Source organism: Portunus trituberculatus, chromosome 48, assembly GCF_017591435.1.
Source record: "Portunus trituberculatus isolate SZX2019 chromosome 48, ASM1759143v1, whole genome shotgun sequence".
In the NCBI taxonomy this organism is placed as follows: domain Eukaryota; kingdom Metazoa; phylum Arthropoda; class Malacostraca; order Decapoda; family Portunidae; genus Portunus; species Portunus trituberculatus.
In genome coordinates this window covers 2019790-2033077 of record NC_059302.1, presented here as the reverse complement: position 1 = coordinate 2033077, position 13288 = coordinate 2019790, and positions in this window count along the sequence as shown.

Below are 13288 nucleotides of genomic sequence, written 5' to 3'. Positions count from 1 at the left end.
CGCACGCTTGTATTCTGCCGCCACACTAACACAGGTACACACGGGCACATTGCTCGTAATTGCTGCCTACAAAATGCTCTTACGCTGTTCACGGACATGGAATCATAACGCACGGGGGTTTGCGAAGGTTACATAACACTAGTACGTATGTTTGGTGTACTATTGAGCCTCTGTGTCTATGTGTATTGTTCTTCTGAATGTCCGCCACTAGTGTCCAGCTGCAACAGAAGCCACCTGTCCCCACACTGGCCTGCTCCCCTTCCCGACCCCTGACGGCCTAATATCCCAGATTAACCAGGCCACCGCCACTCCACCACCTCCTCCTCCTCCTCCTCCTCCTCCTCCTCTCTCCTGCAGGCAACGAGGCAAGGCTACACCAAAACCTGGGATTCACAAACTAACGCAATTGAACAAGTAACAAATCTTATCAAAAGGTTCCCTGAAATCTTCGGTAAAAATTTGGTTAAATGAACGATACTTTGTTTTCCACGTGAGCAAATGTTTATCTGGCCATGAAAGGTTGAAAAATAATGAATGGGACAATAACGTGAATGAAAAGCAAACTGAATACCACGCATGGCATCAAAGGATTCGGAGTTACTCGCCAATAACGTCAAATGTTCTCATCAGTGCAGCAGAGCGTCCGCAAGAACTAATAACGTTGGGATTTATCAAACGAAAACATTACGTCAAGGAACAAGGGAGAGAGTATTGCACTGACACAAAGGCCTCGCTCCATGCCAGTCACTTCGATTACGCTGCTGAGCCTCGCCAGGTCCGCACACCCCGACGCGGCGCGGTGGGCAGCTCCGTGCGTGAGTGCAGCCCGACACACTACAGTGGTATGGGCGAAAAATAAAATAGTGTAACCAAGGCACGATATGATTTTGAGTTGCATGAAAAGAGGAAAAATGGACGGAATACTGTGTAGGTGTTAAATAAAAGACTGTAGAGCGGAAATATAAAGAATTTGCAAGTGTAGGATAAAATAAAGAAAGCTATTCTACCACATTGCATAAAAAAACTTGGAAAAAATAAACTGATTGAAAGAAAAATAATTGAATAAGCAAATAATTACATGAAAATGGCTAAGGAAACATGGAAAACTAACATTCTATAAGTATACGATAAAAAAAAGACACTTACCTCTATACCATCATACGTAACACTTAAAAAAAAAAAAAAAAAGACGGACGGAAGCGACTCAGACACACAACAACAACAAAATGTATTACGAGGAAAGACTCAAGCCGTGACGGAACAGAAATATGTAGCTCTCACTAGAAGGATTGCATATGTATCTCTCACTTGAAGGATTGCAGTCCCAGCTTGGTACAATTACATGAGAGAAACACAGAAAAAGAAGGTGATGCAGGAGGAAATTAATATACTGTCTTACGTCAACTCAGGAGGACTCTTCAAGTTACCTGCAATATAAAAACTAGTTCATATTTATCTTTACCTTTTTCCTCGTTCCACATATAAGGAATAACACGTGAGGAGAGAGAGAGAGAGAGAGAGAGAGAGAGAGAGAGAGAGAGAGAGAGAGAGAGAGAGAGAGAGAGAGAGAGAGAGAGAGAGAGAGAGAGAGAGAGAGAGAGAGAGAGAGAGAGAGAGAGAGAGAGAGAGAGAGAGAGAGAGAGAGAGAGAGAGAGAGAGAGAGAGAGAGAGAGAGAGAGAGAGAGAGAGAGAGAGAGTCATAATGAAAAGCTACAGGGTCGTTGTTATATAATGGAAATAAAAATAAAGTAGAGAAAAAAATGTTAAGCCTCCACGTGTCTGCTCGCCGCGAGGGACACGTGAACTTTGACTTGTAATTGCTTATTGATGCAGGTGAGTGGCGTGGACAAGACTTACATACTGGTGTTGTGTAACGTGGTGAAATAGATGACGTACTCGTAATTAAAAAAAAAAGTGCCTTCGTTAATGTTGTGTGTGTAGATACAAGTACCAGTTACTAATACTTGTCAGCTGAGGAAGGGAAGATTACATAAAAAGAACTAGAAGAAATATAATAGGAAAATATGAAAAGACAGTAAAAAACACTAAATTAAAAGCAAATAACAAAAAATAAAGAAAGATTGAAGTACATTAAGGCGGAAAAAGACAGAGAAACAACCTTTGATTACTGAAATGTTACTCAAATATTTTATTGTTGATGCGCATGACCTGCTGTTATATCTAAATTCTCTCTCTCTCTCTCTCTCTCTGAAAAAATAGTAAAGAATTCAGGTGATGAAAACATTTTTACATGAGTGCGGATAAAAGCTGATGATGGAGCATAATAATCGCCATGAAGCAAATGGATGCACTGTCACAAATGTACCAACTAATAAAAAGATAAAGTATATGAATAACATAACAATGAAGTATAAACTGTGCGATGAAGCATTGTGATTATGTGTCGCTGTCTGGATCATCGTAACTGAAGCCATAGGTAGAGTATCATCATCATTACCACAACTACCATCATTGCCATCATCAGCCTGCATGATTCATACTACAAAAAGCAGAGTTCATATTATGCATAAATATTACATAATCAAGCAGGAGTGATGGTGGTGGCGGTGGGCGAGTGGTCAGAGGTTCGACGTGGTACATACATTAACTAGCTGACGCGAATTTTAGCTGTACTGTGGCCATTTTTTTTTTTTGAAGCTATCATCGAGTGGCCGAAGAAAATCCACATATCTGTCGTTAACCCTAATTTTCTATTGCAAGAGGAGCTACAGAGGCGACATGGGGCTCTGCTAAGGCGTCACCCGTTCATATTCAAGAACCACTCGCTCTTTCACTAAAACTATTATCAGAAGCCACAGAGAAGGCTATGTGTGTCTTCATGAGGGTTTTTCCGGTTAACCCCTTCAGTAATGGAACGTATTTCTACTTTCGGTTTTGGGTATGATGAGACGATTTTATTGACATTAGGAAGAGTCTATGGAGATCAGAAGATTAATTGCCACAGTCTTCACTATTTCAATCCATACATGAGTTTCTGAAGATGTATTAAACCACCAAATAGTAACCAGAATGAATAGAAAACGCATCATGGTACTCAAGGGGTTAAGAAGGTGAAGAATATGGAGCTTTAGAACGATTGACCGACCGACTGACTGAGTGAATCTTTGGAGGATCATCCCCTCATAGACTGAATGATTAAAATGCATTGAATGATTAACAAAAATTCAGAAAGATCATGAAACGAAATGCATACTTACGATATTAATAGAAAGAGTTCAGTGGACAATTATCTTTACAAAATTACAAAAGCAAAAAAAAAAAAAAAAAAAAAAACACAAAACAGAAAAATAAACAAATAAATCAGTGTACAAAAATGAAACAAAACTAGACCGTAAAATAAAAGATAAATGAATGAAATTATGAAACAGATAATTAAACAAACAAGCAAAAATAAAGAAACCAGAATAAAGAAAAAAAATTAAAACAAGGAAAAACAAACCAACAAATTAAATAAAAAAAAAAAACACCTAACACACACACACACACACACACACGCACACACACACGCACACACACCCCACAACAGACAAAATCACAACCCAAACAAATCCCAACATCAAGACAACTGAACGAACACCTGTACACGTCCACAGCACCTGACACACTACTACGGGTCACACAGGAACCCGCCACGCATCACCCACACACGGAAGGAAGGTACAGCAGCTACACAGGTCAAGAGGGGAGGCGAGGAAACCGTGTCAAGCATGCTGGCGTCAGGAGGCAAGTGAGCACCAGGTGTGTGGCAGAGGAACCAGCAATTAGAGGACAGGTGGTGATGCGGTATGTGTGTGAGGACTGGTGGTGGTGGTGGTGGTGGTGGTAGTGGTAGGTGGTAGTGGTGGTGGTGGTATAAGGCAACTGGTGTCTGTGTGTGTGTGTGTGTGTGTAGCTAACGAACCATACATCACAAACTGAAATCATACAAAAAAATATGAAAATAATAAAAAAATGTCACGCCAGAGAGAGAGAGAGAGAGAGAGAGAGAGAGAGAGAGAGAGAGAGAGAGAGAGAGAGAGAGAGAGAGAGAGAATGATACATAGTGCGGATCAAGTATGGATGAAGTAAAAGAAACATAACTGCCCTAAAGACCAAAACAATCTCTCTCTCTCTCTCTCTCTCTCTCTCTCTCTCTCTCACCCATGCTAACCGTGCTGCGCCTCAAACTTCGTAACAGAAAACGTAAGAGGGTTTCAAACGAGCCTGCCTCCCTCGCCACTCGTAAATATAAACAGGAGGTTCTAATGAATACGTCGGCGCAAAGTACTGGTGCCTGTGAAGTATTCCTCGTGATTAGCATACAGAACGGACCACTACCACCACCACCACTACTGCTGCTGGTGCTACTCTCAAATATACATTCACACGGACATAAACTATTCATAAGGCTAATTGACTGTGGTGAAATAAACATGCAGGGATATACATACATACCTGCGAATACGTGGAATGTTGGGATTAGTCTTATGTATGTGTGTATGTGTGTGTGTATGTGTGTGTATGTGTTAGATGTTCATGCACTTGACAAACATTCATATTACTATTCGCTTTTCTCAGTGAGGAAGGGAAAAAGATAGAATTAAGTGACTTTATATATTTAAAACTGTTTTTTTCTTATTTTTTCAGTGTGAGTGTGTATGTGTGTCTGTCTCTGTCTCTCTGTCTGTCTCTGTCTCTCTCTCTCTCCCCCTCTCTCTTTCTCTCTCTCTCTCTCATCCACCGTGCCCTCGAAGAAACAGAAAAAAAAGTGTTGTGGGTTTAAACTGAATGAGTTAACTTGTCCCGTAACACCTCGACTAGTTTTAAATTCCCTCGTTGTTGCGTCCTTACCCCCCGCAGGCTTCTCTTCTCCTCCCCAACCAATCCCCACACCTCGCCGCTTGCAGACTCCTCCTCCCTTTCTTTATCCCCCGAGCACTGTATTCAAGGGAGGAGAGGCGGACTCGTAGCATAGGACGAAGAAAGGAAATAGTGTTTAAAGTTATACACAGACACACGCAGACTCAGATGCTGACACACACACATATACGTAAACACTCACATTTACTCATACTGTTTGAAATTAGTTAACTGTCATGTAATGGAAGTTATGTTAAAAAAAAAAGAAAATTATGAAGAAATGTGAAATGATGTGAAATGAGACAGCCTGAGTAAAAATAATGTATTACAACTACTTTAGATGAACAATATCAAGTTGACATTTTGATGATATTATTCGAGTAAATGAGAGCGAGACCGAGAGCGAGCGAGAGAGAGAGAGAGAGAGAGAGAGAGAGAGAGAGAGAGAGAGAGAGAGAGAGAGAGAGAGAGAGAGAGAGAGAGAGAGAGAGAGAGAGAGAGAGAGAGAGAGAGAGAGAGAGAATATATCAATAGTGGTGTTCCTGCATGCAAATTTACTCTCCTTCCTTCATTTCTTCTTTCACTTTTCCGAGAGTTCGAGATTAATTACAGTTTGGATTCCCACCTACCTGTCCCTTTCCTTATTTTTTTTCTACTTCTTTTTATTTGACCTTTATTTTCCAACCATTATCAGTGCCGGGGAGTGAGTCGCGGGGAAAGGGGAACCAAACGATCAAATTAGTGTCGGGCAAAGAGAAATAACGTCGCAGCACCGGCAGACAGACAGAGATTTTTGCTTTCTTCCGATTCCAATTTCTTCCTTTTGTTTTTGTCGGAAATTGAACGACCTTTGTGAGAGAAGGATACGTCACAGGGTGGGTGGGTGGGTGGGTGGGTGGGTTTGTGGGTGGTTTGGTTCTCTCTCTCTCTCTCTCTCTCTCTCTCTTCTGGGTAAAGGATGAGCTTCAGGTCGTGGGCTGTAATGTGAGGCCGTAGGGAGAAGGAGGAGGAAGGGAGGAGGTGGAAGAGGAAGAAGAAGAGGGGGAGGAGGAGGAGGAGGAGGAGGGAGCTGAAAAAAGAAGCAATAGGAGAAGCAATGCGCAGAAGAAACTACGAGAAAAGAACAAGAGAACAATTGCGAAGCCAAGTAAAAGAAAGAGAAGCAACATAGACTGGGAGATGAAGAGAGAGAGAGAGAGAGAGAGAGAGAGAGAGAGAGAGAGAGAGAGAGAGAGAGAGAGAGAGAGAGAGAGAGAGAGAGAGAGAGAGAGAGAGAGTTGAGGGGATGGTGAGCAACGTGTATCAAGCGTTCTTCATCATCACCATCGCCATCATCATCATCATCATCATCATCACCATTATCATCATCATCATCATCACTATCATCAAGCTTTCAGCCAGTACCAGCGTCAGCCTTTGGTCGCCTCTCTCGATCACTTAGCTAATTTGCTTCATATTCTTTCAAAATAACTTTGAAAATGCTGAATGACTGAAATTTATTCTTCACGCTTACATTTTAGAAAATTAATGTTCTCTGGTTTAATTTACAATGACTGTATACAAGTCACACATGGATATTTTAATGTTTCCCTCTCTCTCTCTCTCTCTCTCTCTCTCTCTCTCTCTGTGTGTGTGTGTGTGTGTGTGTGTGTGTGTGTGTGTGTGTGTGTGTGTGTGTGTGTGTGTGTGTGTGTGTGTGTGTGTGTGTGTGTGTGAGAGAGAGAGAGAGAGAGAGAGAGAGAGAGAGAGAGAGAGAGAGAGAGAGAGAGAGAGAGAGAGAGAGAGAGAGAGAGAGAGAGAGAGAGAGAGAGAGAGAGAGAGAGAGAGAGAGAGAGAGAGAGAGACTCGTATGTAATCACAATCAGCAGAATGTGTGTCATTTAATAACAAAGTAAGCTATTTTCACTTGCAACATCAGCTGACAAGTCAAATGATGAACACATTCATAGGTAATTAATTTAAAATATTCATTTTATTCTTTTGGCTATCTCTTTTGACTCTGTTTGGGGACTGTCTCCTCAGTTAGCATTTTTAATCACGATTTTTGTTGCTCTTGGCCGGTTTTCTCTCTAACATAAAGATAAAAGCTCCCAGTCCTTTGGCTTTGGCGTGCGTTACTTAACTGCACAACAAACACGCGGAACAAGGATAAATGTTTTTCTATTAAAGATTTCCACAGGAAAATCTATGAATTACAAAACGTTTGTGTAAAATGCATCACAAAACGAATGGGATTTATTAATAAATTAATAAACAAACAACAACAGGACGCATCCTCCATGAAAGTCATTCTGCGATATAACATTTCACAATGCACGGCACGCTGCTTGACTCCACAATTTACACTGAACTTTTCTGAAATACATTTTCCCCGAGGCTTGACAGAGCAGGTATCAATGATTAATGTATTTTTGAGCGTAATAACATCAAGGCCTCAGTAGAATCCACCCAGGGGTGTGGACTGAGCCGCACCTGCCGCCCCACCCCGCCTGTCACACCCAGACGCTCATCGATCACACACCTTGCACACCTAACACTACAAAACGTTCCCACAGCCAAGCACAGGGGACCCCCAGGAAGGACCTCCGCGCCCCGCATCACCATGGACCCACCGCTCCACGCGCTCATCAACGCTGGGGAGCTCGGCGGTCAAGGCGCGAAGGTCGGGAGCTGACCCTAACGACGCGGCCACGACCACAACAAGATGAGACCAACTAAGAGAGAGAGAGAGAGAGAGAGAGAGAGAGAGAGAGAGAGAGAGAGAGAGATGCTGAAAATAGATATATAGAGTAAGCCCAGTCTCAACTAAGGAAAAGAAAACACAATATCTTCTTTTTGTGTGTGTGTGTGTGTGTGTGTGTGTGTGTGTGTGTGTGTGTGTGTGTGTGTGTGTGTGTGTGTGTGTGTGTGTGTGTGTGTGTGTGTGTGTGTGTGTGTGTGTGTGACCTGCTAACCCCATCCCTTGCCACCAGGTCATCATGGTTACGAAACCCATTCTATGTAGATTAAATGTTGCTTTTTTGTTATAACATTATCACCACCACCATTGCAGCTTTTTTATTGTTCTTACTCTTGTCATTGTTATTATTGTTATCATCATTAATACAAACACTACTACTATCAAACACCACCACCACCACCACCATCACTATCACTACTGCTGTATCACCACTATCATTAAGGCTACTAATATCTAATATCTAAGTAACGTCACCATCATTACTGCATAGTTTCTCTTAAAGCTTACGATTATTCTTACCTACAAAAAAGTAAACTCATTAATATTAAAAAAACACACACACACACACACACACACACACACACACACACACACACACACACACCCTGTACTGACCCCATAACACTGACGCTTTTCCTTAAATCGACCACAAGAAACACACCTCCCACACACGCATCTAAATAAGTCAGGCTGAATAAATCTTTGTTTCCATTAGCACCATCGGGCAAGAGCAAACGAGGGAGAGTAACCTAAACCAGAAAGGAGAAAAGTAACCCATATCTTGCCATTATCGAGGCTCCATTACTCCTTTCCTTCATTTAGCTCTCTCGTTGATGTAGGTGTGGTGTTGCTAGCTGTGTGTGTGTGTGTGTGTGTGTGTGTGTGTGTGTGTGTGTGTGTGTGTGAAAAGAGAGAAAAGTGGTAATAGAAGGAATAGGATGAAAGGAAAAAAAGGAAAGGGAAGAGGAAGAGGGGATAAACTAAAGGAAGTAATAGAATAAGAGTAAAATAGGAAAGTACTTAAAGGAAAGCAAAAGAAAAATAAAATTAAAGATTAGAAGAAATGGAAGAAGGAAGAGAAAAGAAAGGATAGTTACTAAACACAAGAGAGAGAGAGAGAGAGAGAGAGAGAGAGAGAGAGAGAGAGAGAGAGAGAGAGAGAGAGAGAGAGAGAGAGAGAGAGAGAGAGAGAGAGAGAGAGAGAGAGAGAGAGAGAGAGAGAGAGAGAGAGAGATAAAGAAAATGAATGAAAGATGAAGAGAAATAGAAAGAAAAGGAAGGGAAAAGGAAGAAGATTCAAACAAAACTAATGAAAAAAGAAAATAATATGAAGATAAACACAAATGAAGGGAAAAAGAATAAATCAGGAAGGAAAAGGGGGAAAGAAATAAAGACAAGAGAAGAGATGAGAAAGTGGAAAACCTAAAAGCGAGAAAGAGACAGAAGGGAAGGGAAAATACACAGAGGAGCAAAACAAGACACTAGAAATGAGAGAAGGGAGAGAGAAAATGGGAAATCAAAGACTAAGTAAGGGAGGAGAAAAGGAATGATAGAGAATTGGAAGGGAGTGAAGCATGCTTACTATTCATCACTTAGGGACCTCAGGCTACTGTACGCGCGTGAGGGAACCCTAATGCGTGAAATCGGTAATGATGGATGGCAGGAAGGAAAAATGTCAATACTGAAGAAGTGTTCCAGAGACGCCCCCGCCCTCGCTCCTTCCAAGCATGATTGAGTTCTTGGGCTAAATATAAAGTAGATAAGATAGTGGGTTAAAAAATTGATAGAGGATGGAGTGGAAAGTAGATTTGTTTGAAGTATAAAGTAGAAGGAAGAGTATGTAGTTGTTGCAAGTGTGGATAAGATATTGGACGGTGGAGTGGGGTGGAAGAAAGGAAGCATGGTCGGGAAATAGAGATTATATTTTTTTGTGTGAAGAAGATAGACTTATTTATAGGATAGTGGGTTTATTATCAAGTATCAAGTGGATAAACAGTATGAAATAGAAGGGATTATTTGACACATCAGTAAAAATTAACCACCACGAGATATTATGCGTCCGCGCTGCGCAACATTTTCTTCTTCCTCTCACCCCTGCTCTGTCCAACTCGATAATGCTAGAGTTAACCAGTACTCTCAATAATTCATACTTTTCTCTGGTAAACTCTAGAACACCCTGTCTGCTTCTTTATCTCCAACTTCCTATGATTTGATTCCATTTAAGAGAGAGGTTTCAAGACATCTATCCCCTTATTTTGACTAACTCACTTGAACCTGCAAGGGTAATGGCAACTAAATGGGCCTTTTTTCGTTCCTCTTGGTCAGTTTTCCCCCTCTTACATAAAAAAAAATCTTATTCTAGAGCCAGCTTCTGATCGTAAAGGCTTGAAATAACAAAATCATGCATATTTTTTTGGAGATGCTTATAAAGATTACCTATGAATTGTGGTATATTGCAGTGAAAATGTTAAATAGGAAATGAAGTATAGAATGGATATAAGGCGATGTGGTTTTTATGCTCGAGTGAGTGAAGTAGAGTTTAACGATGAGTGAATTTCTTATATGAATGATTAAAAGTAAGTAGATTTCATTTGTTTATAGTTTAGAGAAGTTTGTGTTTCGTGGGTTTCCAGTAGTGATCTTCTCCTCTAATGTCGTTTCAGTTCTGGCATTGAAAAAAATAAGAGGGAAAATAAATATAGATGTAGATATCTAAGCTACATCACGTCACGGCAAAGTTTTAATTAAAATAGTTCGGGTATTTTATTAAAGTTAGGTTTGTTACTGAGAGAAAAAAAAGAGAAGAAAAAAAAATAACACATCCACGTTCGAATATTGAAAACTTATACTAGAAAAAATCATTAGTTTGAAAAAAAAATCCTGTTACGAAAAAAAAATCCTTACAGTAAAAAATATAGAAAATATATGGGAAAAAAATATCAACTTTAAAAAAATACATCAGAAAAATAAGAGTTACTAATTATTTTCACCCTTTTTTTTATAATGAAACTTGGATAGAGAGAAAAAAAAAACCAAATCCTTTTCCCACAAAGCACATTTAACGCATGGAGCGAGGGAAAGAGAGAGAGAGCGAGAGCAAGAGCGAGAGCGAGAGAGAGAGAGAGAGAGAGAGAGAGAGAGAGAGAGAGAGAGAGAGAGAGAGAGAGTGGTGCTGGTATTTACTTTCTCGCTCCCTTTTTATTTTTTTCCACATTTTCAACTCTGATATTTATTGCCAGAAGCCTTTTTTTTAATTGCACATTTCGGGTGGAGCAGGTAAAACTTGATTCCTGACGCTTCCTTTCCCTCCACCTGCCCTTTGTAGCTTTGGAGACTCGGGTTAGGTTCTGATGACACTAAACTAATGACTAAACTAAAGAATATCAGGCCTCTCTCTCTTTCTCTCTCTCTCTCTCTCTCTCTCTCTCTCTCTCTCTCTCTCTCTCTCCCCGCTATGAAGTGTGATTCGCTTTACAAATTCGTTTAGTTTAGCGAATTGTTTCATTTTTACGACGATTATTTCATAGTTTGAGTGAAATGTTTTGCTGCTGTTCGTTCTGTTATTTCATTTAGTCTACTTCCTTTATTTATTCTGATTTTTTTCAGTCTTCTTTTTATTTTCACTTCAAATTACAAAATCTCTTGAATATTTACGTTATAATTTGCTCGTTATAAGTTTAAATTCTAAGTTTAATTTAAGAATTGCTTTTTTTTTGTCTTGTTTTATGCAGAATATATTAATTAAAGTTTATTTTGATAGTCTTTTCTTATGATTAGATTTCTAAGTTTTATTCATTTATTTATTTTTTTTTAATTCCATCCAGAATCTAATATTTCGTTGTCTATTGATCGTTTTTTGATTTGGTACATATTGCTAAATGTTTAATGCTTACCTTAAAGTTTACTACTTGTTGACTACTCTTTTTCTTTTTATCTGATTTTATGTTATCTAAAATATATTATATTCCCTTTAATATTTAGACAGAACTCATAATTAGTTGGAGGACTCTATTCACAATTTTTACCTCTTCTCACAGCTAAACAAAAAATTTTCCCTCATAATCACAACTTTTTAGACACCTATTTTTGCGGCGCAGTCTCGTAAATAGCTCTCTGCTCTTTCAGGGACAAAATAAAGCTTCTGTTTTCTCTTTTTTGTGTGTGTCGATGCAAACATTTTGTAAAGTGCTTTTGATACTGATAAAGAGCCACTATTGTAATGCAGGAAATAAAGTCAATGTTGTTTTTTTGTAATATCTCGATCAAAATACTGTGAATGTTGATAAAAAAGAACACAGTAGCAGTAAAAAGATGTGGGTTAACTATCATTAACTATCAATATCAATAATAATTTCAACTATTATTAACTATTATTTTTTTCTATAGTATATGGATAACATACTCAAAGTTGAAAAAAACCAACCATAATAGTAGAGGTGTTTTTTTTTTCTGTAGTATTTGGATTGTCTTAATAGAGGGAGAGATAGAGAAGAGCTACTGGTGGGTTAGCGTGACTCAATGCCTTGTCTTCATTTGCCCTCAGAGTATGAGTTGTGATGCTAAGTCATAATGGTATACTCTTCATCTGTAATTAAGTCCACGATGATGCTCGCCTCTGTCTCTCTCTCTCTCTCTCTCTCTCTCTGTGTGTGTGTGTGTGTGTGTGTGTGTGTGTGTGTGTGTGTGTGTGTGTGTGTGTGTGTGTCTCTGTGTGTGTGTGTGTGTGTGTGTGTGTGTGTGTGTGTGTGTGTGTGTGTGTGTGTGTGTGTGTGTGTGTGTGTGTGTGTGTGTGTGTGTGTGTGTGTGTCTGTCTGTCTGTCTGTCTGTCTGTCTGTCTGTCTGTCTGTCTGTCTGTCTGTCTCTCTCTCTCTCACAAGACAGACTGAGAAAATGCACGCACACACACACACACACACACACACACACACACACACACACACACACACACACACACCATTAACACATAATATAAAACCACGGACACACAACACACACGCACACACACACACACACATGACGACAAGAACGACAGACACACATTCTCACATACACACATTCAGCAACGATACACGCATTCACAACACAGTAAATAAAAAAAACGCGTACACCTCAAAACCATACCGCCGCTAAGGACAGATTCACACCAACCAAGATTTCTGAGAAGCAACACACCACCTGCGGCAAGGCAACCTAACTGCTGTGACTACCACCACAAAAAAAGACCCAACTGTAGAGAGATTTGTATATTTCACAACCCGGACCTTACGCTTAGCACGGCAGCAGTAACAGTAGCAGTAATAATAGTAGTAACAGTAGTAGTAGTAGCAGTATCTAGCATAGTGGCCCGCTGGGAGAGGAACATACACGAAGGTTCGCTTGAGGCTGAGTCAGGAAGGAGATCTTGTTTGTGGAGAAAGTCAAGTGCTCCGGTTTTAAGTACCAGGGAGGTTATCCGTCGCCTGGGGAAAATTGTAATGAAGAAAAGAGAAAAAAATATAATAAAGAGTTGGAGAGAGGAAGGAGATAGGGGAGGGTGAAAGGGGATAAAGAGAGAGAGAGAGAGAGAGAGAGAGAGAGAGAGAGAGAGAGAGAGAGAGAGAGAGAGAGAGAGAGAGAGAGAGAGAGAGAGAGAGAGAGAGAGAGAGAGAGAGAGAGCGGAACAGACAAATAAAGACACTAATACAAAAC